The 15,696-nt window shown below is 42.6% G+C and overlaps 1 protein-coding gene across 7 annotated transcripts in view; it reads right to left on the bottom strand.

Annotated features, from left to right (window-relative positions):
• Positions 1 to 13,714, bottom strand: part of DIS3L2 (DIS3 like 3'-5' exoribonuclease 2) — a 351,641-nt gene extending 337,927 nt beyond the window's left edge. For 3 of the 7 annotated variants that reach the window (XM_011285625.4, XM_011285626.4, XM_019838867.3), the window contains exon 1: positions 13,380 to 13,712. The gene's annotated coding sequence lies outside the window, so the exon portion shown is untranslated. Of the gene's footprint in view, positions 1 to 11,095; positions 12,365 to 12,798; positions 12,976 to 13,001; positions 13,337 to 13,379 lie in introns of those variants that run through there. The other 4 variants (XM_019838866.3, XM_045034621.1, XM_045034622.1 and 1 more) reach the window with 4 other exon arrangements.
• Between the last annotated feature and the right edge of the window lie 1,982 nt (positions 13,715 to 15,696).

The raw sequence follows: 15,696 nt of genomic DNA, 5'->3' as shown, positions 1-15,696 counted from the left end.
ATCTAACTTTCTTAAGCCTGTTTCCAAACATACAAAATTAAAAAATTATTAAATGTCTTGCCTTACTTCTTTAATAAACAGGATATGTGAAAGAGAGAAAAAGAGAGACAGAAAGACGAAGATAAACAATGTAGAAATGTATGGAAATAACAAAAAAGGACAGGAAAGTAGTAGTTATTAGAACTGTATTCTATATGTTCAAAAAGAAGAAAGACTGAATGGGTTAACAGACACTGAAGATATAAAAAAGATCCAAATCAAACATCTAGAGTTAAAAACTATGATGCCTGAAACGAAAAATACACTGGATGGGATTAATAGCAGATTAGACACTGCTAAAGAAAAAATTAATAAACCTGAAGATATAGCAATAGGAACTATCTAAAATGAAAAACAAAGAAAAAAGAGTAAATTAAGAGAGCATCAGTGAGTTAGGGGACAACTTTAAGCAATCAAATATATGTGTAAGTGAAATCTGCAAAACGGGGAGGGAAGGTGGAGAAAGAAAAAATATCTGAAGAAATAAGAGCCAAAAGTTTTCCAAATTTGATAAAACTATAAAACCATAAATTCAAGAAGTTCAATGACACAATCACACACACACACACAAAAGAAAGTAAACTATGGTAAGAGAAGCATCATAGTTAAATTGCTTAAAAGCAGTTTAAAGGAAAAATTGTAAAGGCAGCTGAGAAAAAGACACATTAAGTACAGAGAAACAGAGGGGTGCCAGGGTGGCTCAGTCAGTTAAGTTCAGCTCAGGTCATGATCTTGTGGGTTCAAGAGGGGAGTCCTGTGTCCAGCTCTGTGCTGACAGCTCAGAGCCTGGAGCCTGCTTCAGATTCTGTGTGTCTCTCTCTGTGCCCCTCCCCTGCTTGCACTGTCTCTCAAAAATAAACATTAACAATTTTTTTAAAGGGGTGCCTGGGTGGCTCAGTTGGTTGAGCGTCTGACTTTGGCTCAGGTCATGATCTCACGGCTCCACATCGGCCTCACTGATGTCAGCACAGAACCCGTTTTGGATCTTCTGTTCCCCTCTCTCTCTCTCTGCCCCTTCCCCACTTGCACTCTATCAAAAATAAATAAACATTTTAAAAATTTTTTAATAAATAAATAAATAAATAAACATTAAAAAAAAAGTCTACAGCTATTATCATACTTAATGGTGTAATGGGGCGCCTGGGTGGCGCAGTCGGTTAAGCGTCCGACTTCAGCCAGGTCACGATCTCGCGGTCCGGGAGTTCGAGCCCCGCGTCGGGCTCTGGGCTGATGGCTCTGAGCCTGGAGCCTGTTTCCGATTCTGTGTCTCCCTCTCTCTCTGCCCCTCCCCCGTTCATGCTCTGTCTCTCTCTGTCCCAAAAATAAATAAAAACGTTAAAAAAAAAATTTAAAACTTAATGGTGTAAGACTAAGCACTTTCTTCCTAAGATCAGAACAAGACAAATATGTCTGCTCTCACCACTTCTATTTAACACTGTACTGGGAATTACAGCCAATGCAGTAAGAAAAATAAAATCAACAAAAGATTAGAAAAGAAGAAGTAAAATTGTATTCACAGATGACATAATCTTTATGTAAAAAATCCCATGGAATCTACAAAAAAAAGCCTAAGGAATAAGTGGGCATAGCCTAGTTGACAGAGAAGATCAATGTACAAAAATCAAGCATATTTGTATAAGGAGCAACAGTCAAAAATACAAATTCGAAAAACCATCATTTCAACAGCATCCAAAAAGATGAAATATGCTATGTTGTACAACTGAAACTAATGTAACATTTTGTCAAGTATACTTCAATTTAAGAAAATAATTAGAAAATATATATGAGGGGTGCCTGGGTGGCTCAGTCAGTTGAGCGTCCAACTTCAGCTCCGTGAGTCTGAGCCCCACATCAGGCTCTGTGCTGACATCTCAGAGCCTGGAGCCTGCTTCAGACTCTGTGTCTCTGTCTCTCTCTACCCCTCTCCTGTTTACATTCTTTCTTTCTCTCTCTCAAAAATAAATAAGTGTTTAAAAAACAGTTGTTTTAAGAAAATACATATGAAATATGTAGGGATAACATAAGATGTACATGATTTGCTCAGTGAAAACTACAATTTTCTCAGAGAAATTAAATAAAACCTAAATAAATGGAGACTACAGCAGGTCCATGGGTTGGAAGACACAACATCATTAAGAGGTAGTTCTCCTCAAACAAATCTATAAATACAATACAATCTCAAATTCTCAGGCAGACTCTGGAAAAGTTGACAAAGCTGATTCTAAAATTAATATAGAAATGGAAAAAACCTTTAAGAGCCAAAATCTGGAAAAAGAGCAGCAAAGCTTACTTCCGGTCCTATTATAAATCTATAGTAATCTAAACAATGTAGTATTGGCATCAAGACAAATAGATCAATGGAACAGAAAAGGGAGTCCAGAAATAGAACAACACGTATATAAGTAGATTTCCAACCTATGCAGAAGGCAATTTAGTGAATAGTCTTTTCAACAAATGATTCTAGAACTGGATTCTATATGTAAAAAAATGAACATTAATGGCTAAAACAAACAACTCAGGAAACAACAGATGTTGGCAAGGATGTGGAAAAAGGGGAACACTTCTGTACTGCTGGTGAGAATGCAAACTGGTGCAGCCACTCTGGAAAACAGTACGGAGGTTCCTCAAAAAATTAAAAATAGAACTACTCCATGACCCAGCAATTGCAATACTAGGTATTTATCCAAAGGATGTAAAAATGCTGGATTCAAAGGGGGCACATTGACCCCAATGATTATAGCAGCACTAATAGCCAAATTATAGAAAGCGACCAAATGTCCATCTACAGATGAATGGACAAAGATGTGGTGTGTGTGTGTGTGTGTGTGTGTGTGTGTGTGTGTGTGTGTGTGCGTGTGCGCGCGTGTGTGTATAAAATGGAACATTACTTGGGGATCAAAAAGAATGAAATCTTGCCATTTGCAACAATGTGGATGGAACTAGAGTGTATTATGCTAACTGAAAAAAGTCAGAAAGATAAATATCATATAATTTCACTTATATAGAATTTAAGAAACACAACAGATGAACATAGGGGAAGGGAAGGAAAAAGAAGATAAAAACAGAAGGAGGCAAACCGTAAGAGACTCTTTTTTTAAAATTTATTTTTAATGTTTGTTTATTTTTGAGAGACAGAGCATGAGCAGGGAAGGGGCAGAGAGAGCAGGAGACACAGAATCCAAAACAAGCTCCAGGCTCCAAGCTGTCAGCACAAGAGCCCGATGTGGGGCTAAACTCACAAACCACAAGATCATGACCTGACCCAAAGTCGGATGCTTAACCAACTGAGCCACCCCAGCACCCCCATAAGAGATTCTTAAATACAGAGAGCAAACTGAGAATTGCTGGAGAGAAGGCGGATGGGGGGATGGGCCAAATGGGCGATGGGTATTAAAGACGGTACTTGCTGGGATGAGCACTGGGTATTATACAGAAGTGATGAATCACTGAGTTCTACCCCTGCAACCAATACTACATTGTACTTTAACTAACTTGAATTTAAATTTCAAAAAAAAGATTATAAAAAAAAGAACTTTAATCCATACTTTGTACTATACATAAATATAACTCAAGGGACACCTGGGTGGCTCAGACGGTTAAGTGTCCGACTTCGGCTCAGGTCATGGTCTCACGGTTCATGAGTTCGAGCCCCCATCAGGCTCTGCTCTGATGGCTCAGGGCCTGGAGCCTGCTTAGGATTCTCTGTTTTCCTCTCTCTCTCTGCCCCTCCCCCACTTGCACATGCAATACATACAATCTCTCTCTCTCTCTCTCAAAAATAAATAGGGGCGCCTGGGTGGCGCAGTCGGTTAAGCCTCCGACTTCAGCCAGGTCACGATCTCGCGGTCCGGGAGTTCGAGCCCCGCGTCAGGCTCTGGGCTGATGGCTCGGAGCCTGGAGCCTGTTTCCGATTCTGTGTCTCCCTCTCTCTCTGCCCCTCCCCCGTTCATGCTCTGTCTCTCTCTGTCCGAAAAATAAATAAATGTTTAAAAAAATAAAAAAAATAAAAAAAAATAATAAATAAATAAATAAATAAAACACAAAAAAAATGTTTTAAAAACTCAAAGTGGATCATAGTCTAAGTCTATAACCTAACAAAAACTCCTAGAACATCGGAGAATATTTCAGTGATGTTAAATAGGAAAAGATTTCTTAGGTAAAGTAACAAAAACAGCAACAAAAGAAAAAAATTGTAATTTGGACTTCATCAAAATTAAGAACTTTTGCTCTTCAACAGACACCATTAAGAGAATAAAAAGAGATAAGGAAAAATATTTGCAAATTTGAAAAAGTACTTACATCCAGAATATATTAAAAAAAACTTCTAAAATTCAGTAATAAAAAAACACAGAACCCAATTAACAATGGACAAAGATTTAAACAGACACTTCACCAGGGGTGCCTAGGTGACTCGATCAGTTAAGCATCAGACGTCAGCTCAGATCATGATCTCACGGCTCATGGGTTCAAGCCCCATGTCAGGCTCTCCACCCTCAGCACAGAACTTACCTCAGATCCTCTGTCTCACTCTTTCTCTGCCCCTCCCTTGCTCACTCATACACATGCCCACTCTGTCTCTCAAAAATAAACATTAAAAACAAAACAAAACATGGGGCTCCTGGGTGACTCAGTGGGTTAAGCATCTGACTCTTGATCTTGGCTAGGGATATGATCTCGTGGTTTGTGAGTTCAAGCACCGCATCAGGCTCTGTGCTGAGAGAGTGGAGCCTGCTTGGGATTCTCTCTCTCCCTCTTTCTCTGCTCCCCCCCCCACCCAAAATAAATAAACTTAAAAAAAAACAAAAATAAAAAAAATAAAAACAGACACTTCACCAAAGAAGCTATGTGAATAGCAAATAAATTCATGAAAAGATATTCAGCATCACCAGTCATTGGAGAAATAGAAATCCAGACCACAATGAAATACCACTACACATCTATTAGAATGTCTGAAGTTGAAAAGACTGGCATACCAAGTGTTAACAAGAATGTGGAGGGAGTGAACTTTTTTTTGTTGTTTATTTGTTTTATTTTTAAGTCTGTTTATTTTGAGAGAGTGCGCAAAAGTCGAGGAGTGGCAGACAGGTGGGGGGAAGAGGGAGACAGTGAGACAGACAGAGAATCTTAAGCAGGATCCATGGCCAGCACCAAGCCCAACGCAGGGCTCAACCCCACAGACGGTGAGATCATGACCTGAGCCAAAATCAAGAGCCAGATGCTTAACCGACTGAACCACCCAGGCGCCCCAAGGGAGTGGACCTCTTATACACTGCTGGTAGGAATACAAAATAGTACTTGGAAGTTTTGACAGTTTCTTTCAAAGTTAAGCATACAAAAAGAGCAACAAAAGTATATGTTCACACAAAGACTTGTACACAAATGTTCATAGCAGCCTTCTTTGTTACCAATTAAAAACTGGAAAGAACCAATATGTCTATCCATAAATGAATGTATTAGTAATCTGTGATACATCCATACAAAGGAATATTACTAGGCATGAAAGAGGAATCAATTATTGATATACTAAAAAACAGGAGTGAATCTCAAAATAATTATGCTGAGTGAAAAAAGCATAACTACACGCTGTATGGTTCCATTTACATACAACTCTAGGAAATCCTAGGAAATGAAAATTAATATATAATGACAGAAATATCAGTGGTTATCTGGGATGGGGACCAAGAAGGAAAACTTTGGGCGTGATGGATTTATTCACTACCTTGTTTGTGATGATGAATACATACATATGTCAAAACTTAACAAACTGGGAGCACCTGGCTGGCTCAGTCAGTGAAGTGTGCAACTCTTGACCTCAGAGTTGTGAGTTCGAGCCCCACACTGGGCACAGAGATTACTTAAAAAGCTTTAAAAAAATTTTTTTTTAACTCAAACTGTATACTTTAAATATGTACAGCTTGTAATATGACAACTATTCCTCAGTAAATCAGTTTTTAAAAAATATAGTCTTAACTAGTAATCAATCCTTTAAATAAAAATTGGGGGGCGCCTGGGTGGCGCAGTCGGTAAGCGCCCGACTTCAGCCAGGTCACGATCTCGCGGTCCGTGAGTTCGAGCCCCGCGTCGGGCTCTGGGCTGATGGCTCAGAGCCTGGAGCCTGTTTCCGATTCTGTATCTCCCTCTCTCTCTGACCCTCCCCTGTTCATGCTCTGTCTCTCTCTGTCCCAAAAATAAATAAACGTTGAAAAAAAAAATTAAAAAAATAAATAAATAAAAATAAATAAATAAAAATTGGGCCCTAATTCATTCATGTAAAATTATTCCCTGTTAATAATGTGCATTTTAGTCATAAAATTCATGGCTCATCCTTATTTCCGAACTACTAAGAAAGACTGATTTAAACTAGCAAAATTCAGTAAATCATAAAGAAAACAAATGTCTTATTGGAGCAAAAGAGCTCTGAACAACTCAAATATTTTTTTCATTTAAAAAAACTTAAAGGGGGAGCCTGGGTGGCTCAGTTGGTTAAGCATCTGACTCTTGGTTTCAGCTCAGGTCATGATCTCAGTGGGTCTCTTTCAGCTCAGGTCATGATCTCTTGTGGGTTCGAGTCCCACATTGGGCTCTGTGCTGGCAGTGTGGAGCTTGCTTGGGATTCTCTCCCTCCCTCCCTCTCTCTCTCTCTCTCTCTCTCTCTCTCTCTCTCTCTCTCTGCCCCTCCCCTGCTCTCTCTCTCTGTCTCTCTCAAATTAAATAAATAAAAACTTAAAAAAAAATAATAATAATAAAACAAACCTAAAAGAACTAAAAAGAATAATAAGCCATGCAAGCTGCTGCTTTTATTTTAAGTAGGATTAAACAAAAATAACAATGTGCTATTATCTCTTCCTTGGTATCGTAACTGCTGCTGTGGTTTCATATTCAATCCTTTAAAATGGATTAAAGCTGACCATGGCAAAGAAAAAGAAGCAACTATTTTCCACGTGGAGAAATGCTCTCTAAATGAGGAGAAGTTAAAGAGAAATGTCTGGGGCTTCTCTCTGGACCCCTCGGCATGGAGGCAATCACTACCAACCTCTCTTCCTCATCCAAGTCTAATGGGAGAAACAATCCAATTTCATTAAAAGAAATCTGCCCAGGAACCTCAAGAGCAGAGTTCCTCAATTAGCATCGCATGACGTTCTGCCTCCTCGAGGTTTGGTCACCCAAGCTCTCCAGTCTACCAGATAACAATACTTTCCTTCATTTAAAAGGTTTTTAAGACTTCCTACTGTATCAGCCTACTTCATTACTCGCCCTCTTCTTTATAGTCCCTGCACTATTTATGTTGATATTCTCATGCCCACCATCGATGCCAATATCGGAACACGGTTTACAGAAGTAGCATGATGCAGTGTCACAGAAGGAATGTGGGCTTTGGAATCAGACACGGGTCCATACTTCGGTCCTAACACATACTGCCTTACGACTTAAGTATACTCCCTGAGCCTCAATTTTCTTATCAGTCCAAGAATCAAATCATCTTTCTCATTGGACAAAACTTGGTATCAATGACATAATGCATATGAACTATTTGACACACAGGAGGAGAGGTGGCTCCATAAATGATAAGCCCCTTCCTCTTCTCTACTTTCTAACTAGAAGGCATTTTTCTGAGGCAGGTACCTCTATCAGTCCTTATCAGTCCCAGGTGATTTCATGAGTGACATTTTCCCTGTACTCTGTGCCACATTAAAGTCCTTCCCTGCCAGTATGAACACTGTCTCTTGTCTGCCAACGCTGGTGCCTCCCAGAGGCAGCTGTATTAGGATGTAAGAAAAGAATCAAAAGTAGTTGGATGGTACACTCATGTTCAGAGCAGGATTATTCACAACAGCTAAACCGTGGAAGCAACCCAAGTGTCCACACCAGATGGATGGATAGGCAAAATGTGGTATACGAGGAAACTCTGAGGCACCTGGGTGGCTCAGCCGGTTAAGCGTCCCACTTTGGCTCAGGTCACAATCCCACAGTTCGTGGGTTCAAGCCCCATGTCGGGCTCTGTGCTGACAGCTCAGGGCCTGGAGCCTGCTTTGGATTGTCTCCCTCTCTCTCTGCCCCTCCCCCGCTTGTACTCTATCTTTCTCTCTCTCAAAAATAAATATTTAAAAAATATTTTAAATTAAATTAAATTTAAAAAATTAAAAGGAGGAAATTCTGATATATGCTACCATATGGATGAACCTTAAGAATATTCTGCTAGGGGTGCCTGGGTGGCTTGGTCAGTTAAATGTCTGACTTTGGCTCAGGTCATGATCTTGTGGTTTGATTTCGAGCTCCGCATCGGGTTCTGTGTTAACAGCTCGAAGCCTGAAGCCTGCTTCAGATTCTGTGTCTCCCTCTCTCTGCCCCTACCCCACTCATGCTCTGTCTCTCTCTCAAAAATAAACATTTAAACAAACAAATAAATAAATATTATGCTAAATGAAATAAGCCAGTCACAAAAAAATACTGTATGATTCCACTTCTGAGGTACTCAGAGTGCCCAAAATCATAGAGACAGAGGTAGAACAGTAGTTGCCAGAGGCTGGGGAGAGGAAAGAATAAGTTGTTGTTTAATGAGCATAGAGTTTCAGTTTTAGAAGACAAAAAATAGTTATGGAGATGGATGGTGGTGATGTTTCCACATTATGAATGTATTTAATACCACTGAACAGAACACTTAAAAATGGTTAAGATGGTAAATTTTACCACCATAGGAAAAAAAAAATAGAAAACTAAGTTTCTTTGGACTAATAGTTGACTAAACCCAACCACTTCCAGTCTCAACATGAGAGTTAATCTCATAATTGCAACTCTGGGACATCAAGTTCTTGCTATGGTTGCAAAAAATGCTATCGGAAAAGTTCTCGTCAAATCCTTCTATCTCCCTTGATGTGACACAAAGGAGCAGCTCTGTGGGGAATGAGCTTGGGGATAATTCCCTGAGCCTGCACTGATGGGTCAACAAGGCAAAAAGAATTACAAAGCCATAGGATGCTCACACCCAAGTGTGGGTAAACGAGATTGGGTAAATAAGTATAGACAGGGCAGAGGCCCCAAGATGGGGGGGGGGGGGGGGGGGGCAAAGGTATATGAGATTAAGTATTCAGGGCGAAAAGGCCCCCCAATTTAGTACTATAGCAGAAAGCTGCTTTCACAGGAAGGAAGAACCAAATTAGGTAAACAGGTAAATAGGGTGATAGACCACTGAGGGGTGAAGCTACCCAGAGCAGAGCTGATTAGCAAAAGAAAGGTGGCTTTTGACCCTGAGTTTGCATCCTCTGTCTGTCTTATCCCCTAGGCTGGCTAAGATAAACAGACACAGCACCTCAGGTCTACCCTTAACATCCATCTGCCCGGCACCAGGATTTTGGTTTATATAGACCCAAACCCCCAACACCATATATCTTCAAAACCCCCTTTCCCTCATGCCCATGAGTTAATGTTCACAGATTCATTATCTCTTTGTGCACGCCCATCACATTTGTAAGCCTTCTGATCTTAACAAATATGGAGCAAGGACCCTTATTTGGGGCTCTTGTCTTCTCCCAGACATTAGCCATCTCTCCCATTTTAATCCTGCGTCCACTCTCTTGCTGGACCAGAGAGAACTTTAGACCCAGAGTCTATGACACAGCTCCACCACGACCTTCCATCTAATAAAGGCAACAAGAATCTGGCTGTCTCCCTGATGTCACCAGTAATGGCATGGACAGTTGGACCTCAGAGGGATCTACAGAACCATTCCAGGCCCACAGTCTGATTTGTGCATGTGCTCAGTAATATTTGAATGAAAATGAACTTTACTTTCCACAGCAACTCCCCATTTAAAGCAAAAAAAAAAAAAAAAAAAAGCCAAAAAGCCAACTTCCAAAAGGTTCAATGGTCATTCTAAAAGTTGGCTTCTAGGGGCACCTGGGTGGCTCGGTCAGTTAAGCGTCCAACTTCGGCTAGGGTCATGATCTTGCAGTTTGTGAGTTTGAGCCCCGCATCAGCACTGTGCTGACAGCTCAGAGCCTGGAGTCTGCTTCAGATTCTGTGTCTCTCCCTCTCTCTGCCCCTCCCATGCTCATGCTCTATATATGTCTTTCAATAATAAATATTAAAAAATTTAAAAATAAATAAAAAATAAAAACAAACTGGATTCTATAAGGCTACTTATACAACACTACAAGAATACAAAGTCCGAGATAAAATGGGAAAACTGCAAATAAAAGTTTACAAATCTTCCCCATCTAAGAAAATGCTTTGTTATGTTTTTTTGTACTTAAAATATGGAACCATCTCAAAATTGTTTCCAGTCCAATACCCAAAATCAACTGACCTGAAGGCATTCTGAGATAAGCACTACAAAATGTGGTACAAATATGATTCTTTCAAAAAGCATTTAGAGCAATAAAACTCAAATCTACTAGGAGCTGGGTGGGGGGGGGGGGGGGAGGGGGGCAGGTGCTGGAGGAAGAAACAGGAAGATGTTCACTGGGTACAGTTTTAGTTTTCCAAGATAAAAAAGTCCCAGTGATCTGTTACACAACAGTGTAAATATAGTTAACATCACTGAACTGTATACTTAAAAATGGTTAAGAGGGTAAGTTTTATATTATGTGTTTTTATTGCAACAACTAAAAAGAAACAGGTCTCAGAAGTTAGTGCCCTAGCAGTCATACTGATGCAAAAATACTTCAAATCAACTAACTTCTAGTGTCCAATACTAATCCTTAAAATTCCTTTTCTCTCAATTAAGAAAAAAAAAGTAGACGCATCTCGTTGGTAGGACATGGAAGCTTCTCCAACTACAGTGACACTGAGGGAGCACGTTGGGGAAATGAGGCAAAAGATGATACAAATACTAAGCAAAGGTAGAAATACAAAGCAGGCTCTATAAACACAATGTAACAGTGTCATCCCCACCTGCAATCCAGCGGAGGTCTCTAAGTAAAACGGTATAGAGGTTTCTCTTTACTCGAAAGATAAGAAAAACTCCTCAACCTGCTTACAAGGCCCTGTGGCCCACCTCTCCAGCCCCCTCCCACCAGATTCTTCCAACACTCTTCCTGTTCTCTACATAGAGCTGTACCCTAAATCTCCAGTCCTCCCCATGAACGCCTGTGCTGTCCTCTCCTGTCCTTTGCCTGTGCTGTTGGGTCTGACTGGAACACTCTTCCTTTCCTGTGCATCCTTCAGATCTTAGTTCAAATGTCGTTCCCGTGACTTCCCTAAATCAAAAAAAGAAAAGAAAAAAAATCTGCAGTTTCACATTCGTGTGATTATTTGGTATTATCTGCTGAAGACAGGAGCCACGGATGTGTTCACTCTCCCCCATTTCCAACAAAAGCACAATACACCAAATAGGCACTCAAATACTTTTGAAAAAGTGAATGGCCACTAAAACGATAAGAAAGCAATAAAACACTGTAAGAGGTCTCCTTAATGAATCTTTGAAGGACACCCAAAGCAACTGAGCCAAAAATCCCTATTCAACTCCTACGGGGGAAAAAAAAAAGTCAATTCAGATGCCTGTATCAATTCCTCCGGTCCTTCTATGTCCCTACGCAAATGCTGAGCATCAAAGGCTGATGGGTAAAACATACAAACACACACACACACATACACTGCAGATAAAGCAAAACTACTCCTTGCTGAGTAACCTGTTTTTGGTATTTCTTGATACAATGCCTCCTACATAGGAAGCACTCTGGAAATAGCTGTCAAATATTAAAAGCAACATTTCACAAAACTCTTAAGTATATAGGAACTAGTAACTAAGTTTACTGAAAACTGTGGTGTCTCACATAAAAGTAAGACCATCACAAAAGCAAAGGAATGAATCTCTTCAGTGGCAAAGCCTCCTGATATTAACCATATTCATTTAGATCTCAAACAGAAAAAACGCCAGACTGATTTTTACTAAGAGTGAAATAGAATCAAGTGACCATAGAGCTTTAATAAGGACTACAAAATGTCACGCGCACACTTAACATACGAAACTGTTTAGGATTCCCTGTCCCCTCCAATACAAACACAAATTGTACCTATACTTTAGAGATATAATCCATAAACATGTTACAGAAAACTCCAGCCCATACTGCTCTCTCCTCTGATTCTGTATTTAAACAAATGCTATTTTGTAGTGTTTCCAATAACTTAATGTGTACGGTCTCTTATTTTGTATCCTTTCAGGTACCTAGAACACTGGGCGTGCTCGTTAAACACTATACCGTGCTGATTAATGGATTTTGCTATCGAAATTCCTGCACTTTTATTCCCAAATGTCATTCCCGAAAATTGTTCGCATGCCTGCTTTAACTCTTTCATCATTAATGTTTGTTTATTTTTGAGAAAGAGAGAGGGGGGAGGGGCAGAGAGAGAGGGAGACACAGAATGTGAAGCAGGCTCCAGACTCTGAGCTGTCAGCACAGAGCCCGATGCCGGCCTGGAAGCCAACCATCCTGAGATCGTGACCTGAGCTAAAGTCACTCAACTGACTGAGCCACCTAGGCGCCCCTAAGTCTATCATCATTAAATATAAAATTGTTACCTAACAATGTTCAAATAAGGTTTAGAGTTTTCTTAGTACCACACCTACAAACTCAATAAAGGGAGGTTTTCAGTATCACTGTGTCTTTTCAAATGCAAATCAGAGATATTGACAACACCTGCCCCTACTTTTTTCAACGTAGCAAAATTCACTTGAAATTTTTCCCAAAGGTAATCAGTCCCAGGGAGAGTTCCTTCCGTAGAAAATTGGAAGACACAGAATCTAAGCTACATAATACTAACCGCACATCACTAAAAACAGGAAACCTAATCCCCGGGAAACGATCAGTTGAAAATATTCAATTACAAGAGTCTCCACGATCAACAAAGCAGATAAAAGACATCGCTCTGGAAAGCGCAAAGCAGCAGGCAAACATCAAGCATTCTAATTAAGCGGCTGCCATTCCCGGCTCCTCAAGGGTTCCATCCCTGCCAGTCCCAAACACCTGTATCTGGACCCATAAGAACGCGTCCACAGGTGACCCGAGCCTCGGGAAGCGTCCTCTCTACAGCAACAGGCTCTGCTTAATTCTGGTTTTCTTATCCGCGCCCCTAACGGGGCTACGAGAGAGGGCCGGCGGGACCCCGCGCGAGGAGCCGGGCCTGACAGGCCCTGTCGGCCGGGAGCGGGGGAGAGGGGGGCGTGTGGTGGGCAGGGGCGACGCCGGAGCCGGGGAGCGATGCCCGAGGCGGAGGGCGCTCGCCCAGGACCGGCGCCGCAGGTACCCCGCTAAGCGCTGCGGAGACGCGGCAGGTCAGACCCGGGGCCGGTCCAGGGAAAGGGTCGAGGTGGGGCGCGGGCAGCGGGGGCGGGGAGGCCTCACCGTCGCTCCCGGGAGGCTGGCGCCGCCGCGGTCCCGCAGTTGCTAAGGATAATACTCTTCCGGGTCAGGGGCGCCGCTGTATAGAAAGCAACGGTGGCCGGACGGGGCCAAGAACGCCGCGCGCCTCGAGAGCGCGGCGGAGACGGTGGTCGGCCGTCGTTCCTCTGCGGTGGAGGTGGCAGGAGTTGGCGAAGGGCCAACGCGACTTCTGTGGCCTCGCCTCGCGGGGGCGATGAACTGTAGCCGGTGGCTCTAGCTGGGCGACCCCGGCCGCCGCGGCCCCCTGCTCGAGAGCCAGTCAGCTGCGGGAGCCCTCCCGCCCCTGCGCGGGAGCCCTCCCAGCCCGGGTTCGCGCCCTGCTTCCAGTCCGGGTTCGCGCCCTGCTTCTAGGCCCCCCGGATGTAGCCACGCCCGTCCTTTCCTGGCACAGGGCTTTACTCATTCTTTCGTTTACTAGATACTTGGTTGTTGGACACCTGCTCAAGGCTCGGGGCAGGACTGACACTGGAGATGCAGGGATGGGCAATCCAGGCGGGGTCCCTGCCGCCAGAATGTGCAGACTGGTGGGAGCGCGGGCAGACAGATACGGCTTACCTGGGTGGGCTAAGTATGGGAAGCTGTGGAAGCCTACCCGGACACGGGTGGGGAAAAGGTTACTTCAAGCAAGTAAAAGGGTAAGGAGGAGTGTTTCAGGTACGAGAGTAGGCTCGTTTGAGACACCGACCGAAAGGTCAGTGTGGCCTGCCCAGGGAAGTGCGTAGAGAGGAAAGAATGGAGCCCAGAAAACGGCAACATGATGTTTTCATGTTGTGAACAAAGGAACAGGAACCTCCAAAGAGCGTTCAGAATGTTCCTTGAAAGGGGTACCTGGCTGGTTCAGTCGGTAGAGCACGTGACTCTTGATCTAGGGGTTGTAAGTTTGAGCCCCACTAGGGGTGTAGAAATTACTTAAAAATAAAATACTAAAACAAAACAAAACAAAATAAAATTAGAATGGTTGGTTGAAGGACTGCTGAGAAGACAGTGGGAGAGGAAAGAATTCCAGTAAGGAGGTGGTCACCAGTGTCAAATGCTGTGAAGATCAAGTGCCTAGTGGTGACCATAAAAAAATCAAAATTCGGGAATAGGGCGTCAAAGTCGACGGTAGCTTGAATCTGTGTAGCGAAGGAGTCCACCACCATGTGCTCCACATTAAGACAAGGAAAAGAAATACATTAAATTGTTCCTGAATGCCTTAATGTTTTTTAAAGTATTTGTAAATTTCGGGATTCTTCTAATACCTGAAGTTCTTGAAGGTGGGAAATATTTGTTTAATCTTGGGTCTCCAGTGCTTGCCGCAAAGAATAGCCTTAATCACTGTTTGTTTAAAGAATAAATGAACCCACGAGCCTTTGGTTTTTAATGTGCACACAGGTCTGAATCCTCAGCAAGACTGTGATGTAGGCAAACCTTGTCTATTCAAACTGTAGATGATGGAAGAAGCCCAGCAGGGACGGCAAAGGATTCAATGGGTGGGAGGAGCCCCAATGGAGCCAGGGATGGGAATACCCAGAAAGGGGAAAGAACAAAGTTTTGATAACATAAAAACTGGGGTTTCAGAGCCAGAAATGGGAGATGAAGCCAAGGAAACCAAAAATATTAGAAGCAGGAATAGAAGGGGCCCCTGGGTGACTCGGTCGGTTAAGCATCCAACTTCGGCGCAGGTCATGATCTCGCGGGTTCATGGGTTCGAGCCCTGCCATTGCGCTCTGTGCTGACAGCTCAGGGCCTGGAGCCTGCTTCGGATTCTGCGTCTCCCTCTCTCTCTGCCACTCCCCTGCTAGCTCTCTCTCTCTCTCTCAAATAAACATTAAAAAGTAGAAGCAGGTGTAGAAGAGCAAAGGAAGGACAATTATTGTATGTAAGTTCCACAGGCAGATCCCATTTGGGGACAGCTGGCACAAAGTGTGTCAGCTAGTGTGAAGGCTACAGGGCTGGGTGGACATCACCTAAGTAGAATGAGCTCTGGGCTTCCTCGTGTGGGCAAAAGGAAAGGGTGAAAGGCTTGCCCCACAAGCATACCTCCAGTCCAGAACCAGTACATTCTCATTATATCAAGTATTACAACAAGCTCACCCAGAAGAGAAATATTCTTCTCTAAGAGACTACAAGTCTACCCACAATGGATGTGACCAACCATCTGTGAGAGTAAACCATGAAATTTGAAACGTGTGGCTGAAGAGTTTAGGAACACCCAAAATCTCAGCCAAGGGACGCTAGGTGTAACATGAGCAAGGCAGGACCAGAAAATGGTTATAGTTTGGTAAAGGGAAGCTAA

The sequence above is a fragment of the Felis catus genome, chromosome C1, assembly GCF_018350175.1.
Source record: "Felis catus isolate Fca126 chromosome C1, F.catus_Fca126_mat1.0, whole genome shotgun sequence".
Taxonomy (NCBI): domain Eukaryota; kingdom Metazoa; phylum Chordata; class Mammalia; order Carnivora; family Felidae; genus Felis; species Felis catus.
The sequence above is the reverse complement of the archived record's forward strand: the minus strand, read 5'-3'. Positions and strand labels throughout refer to the sequence as shown.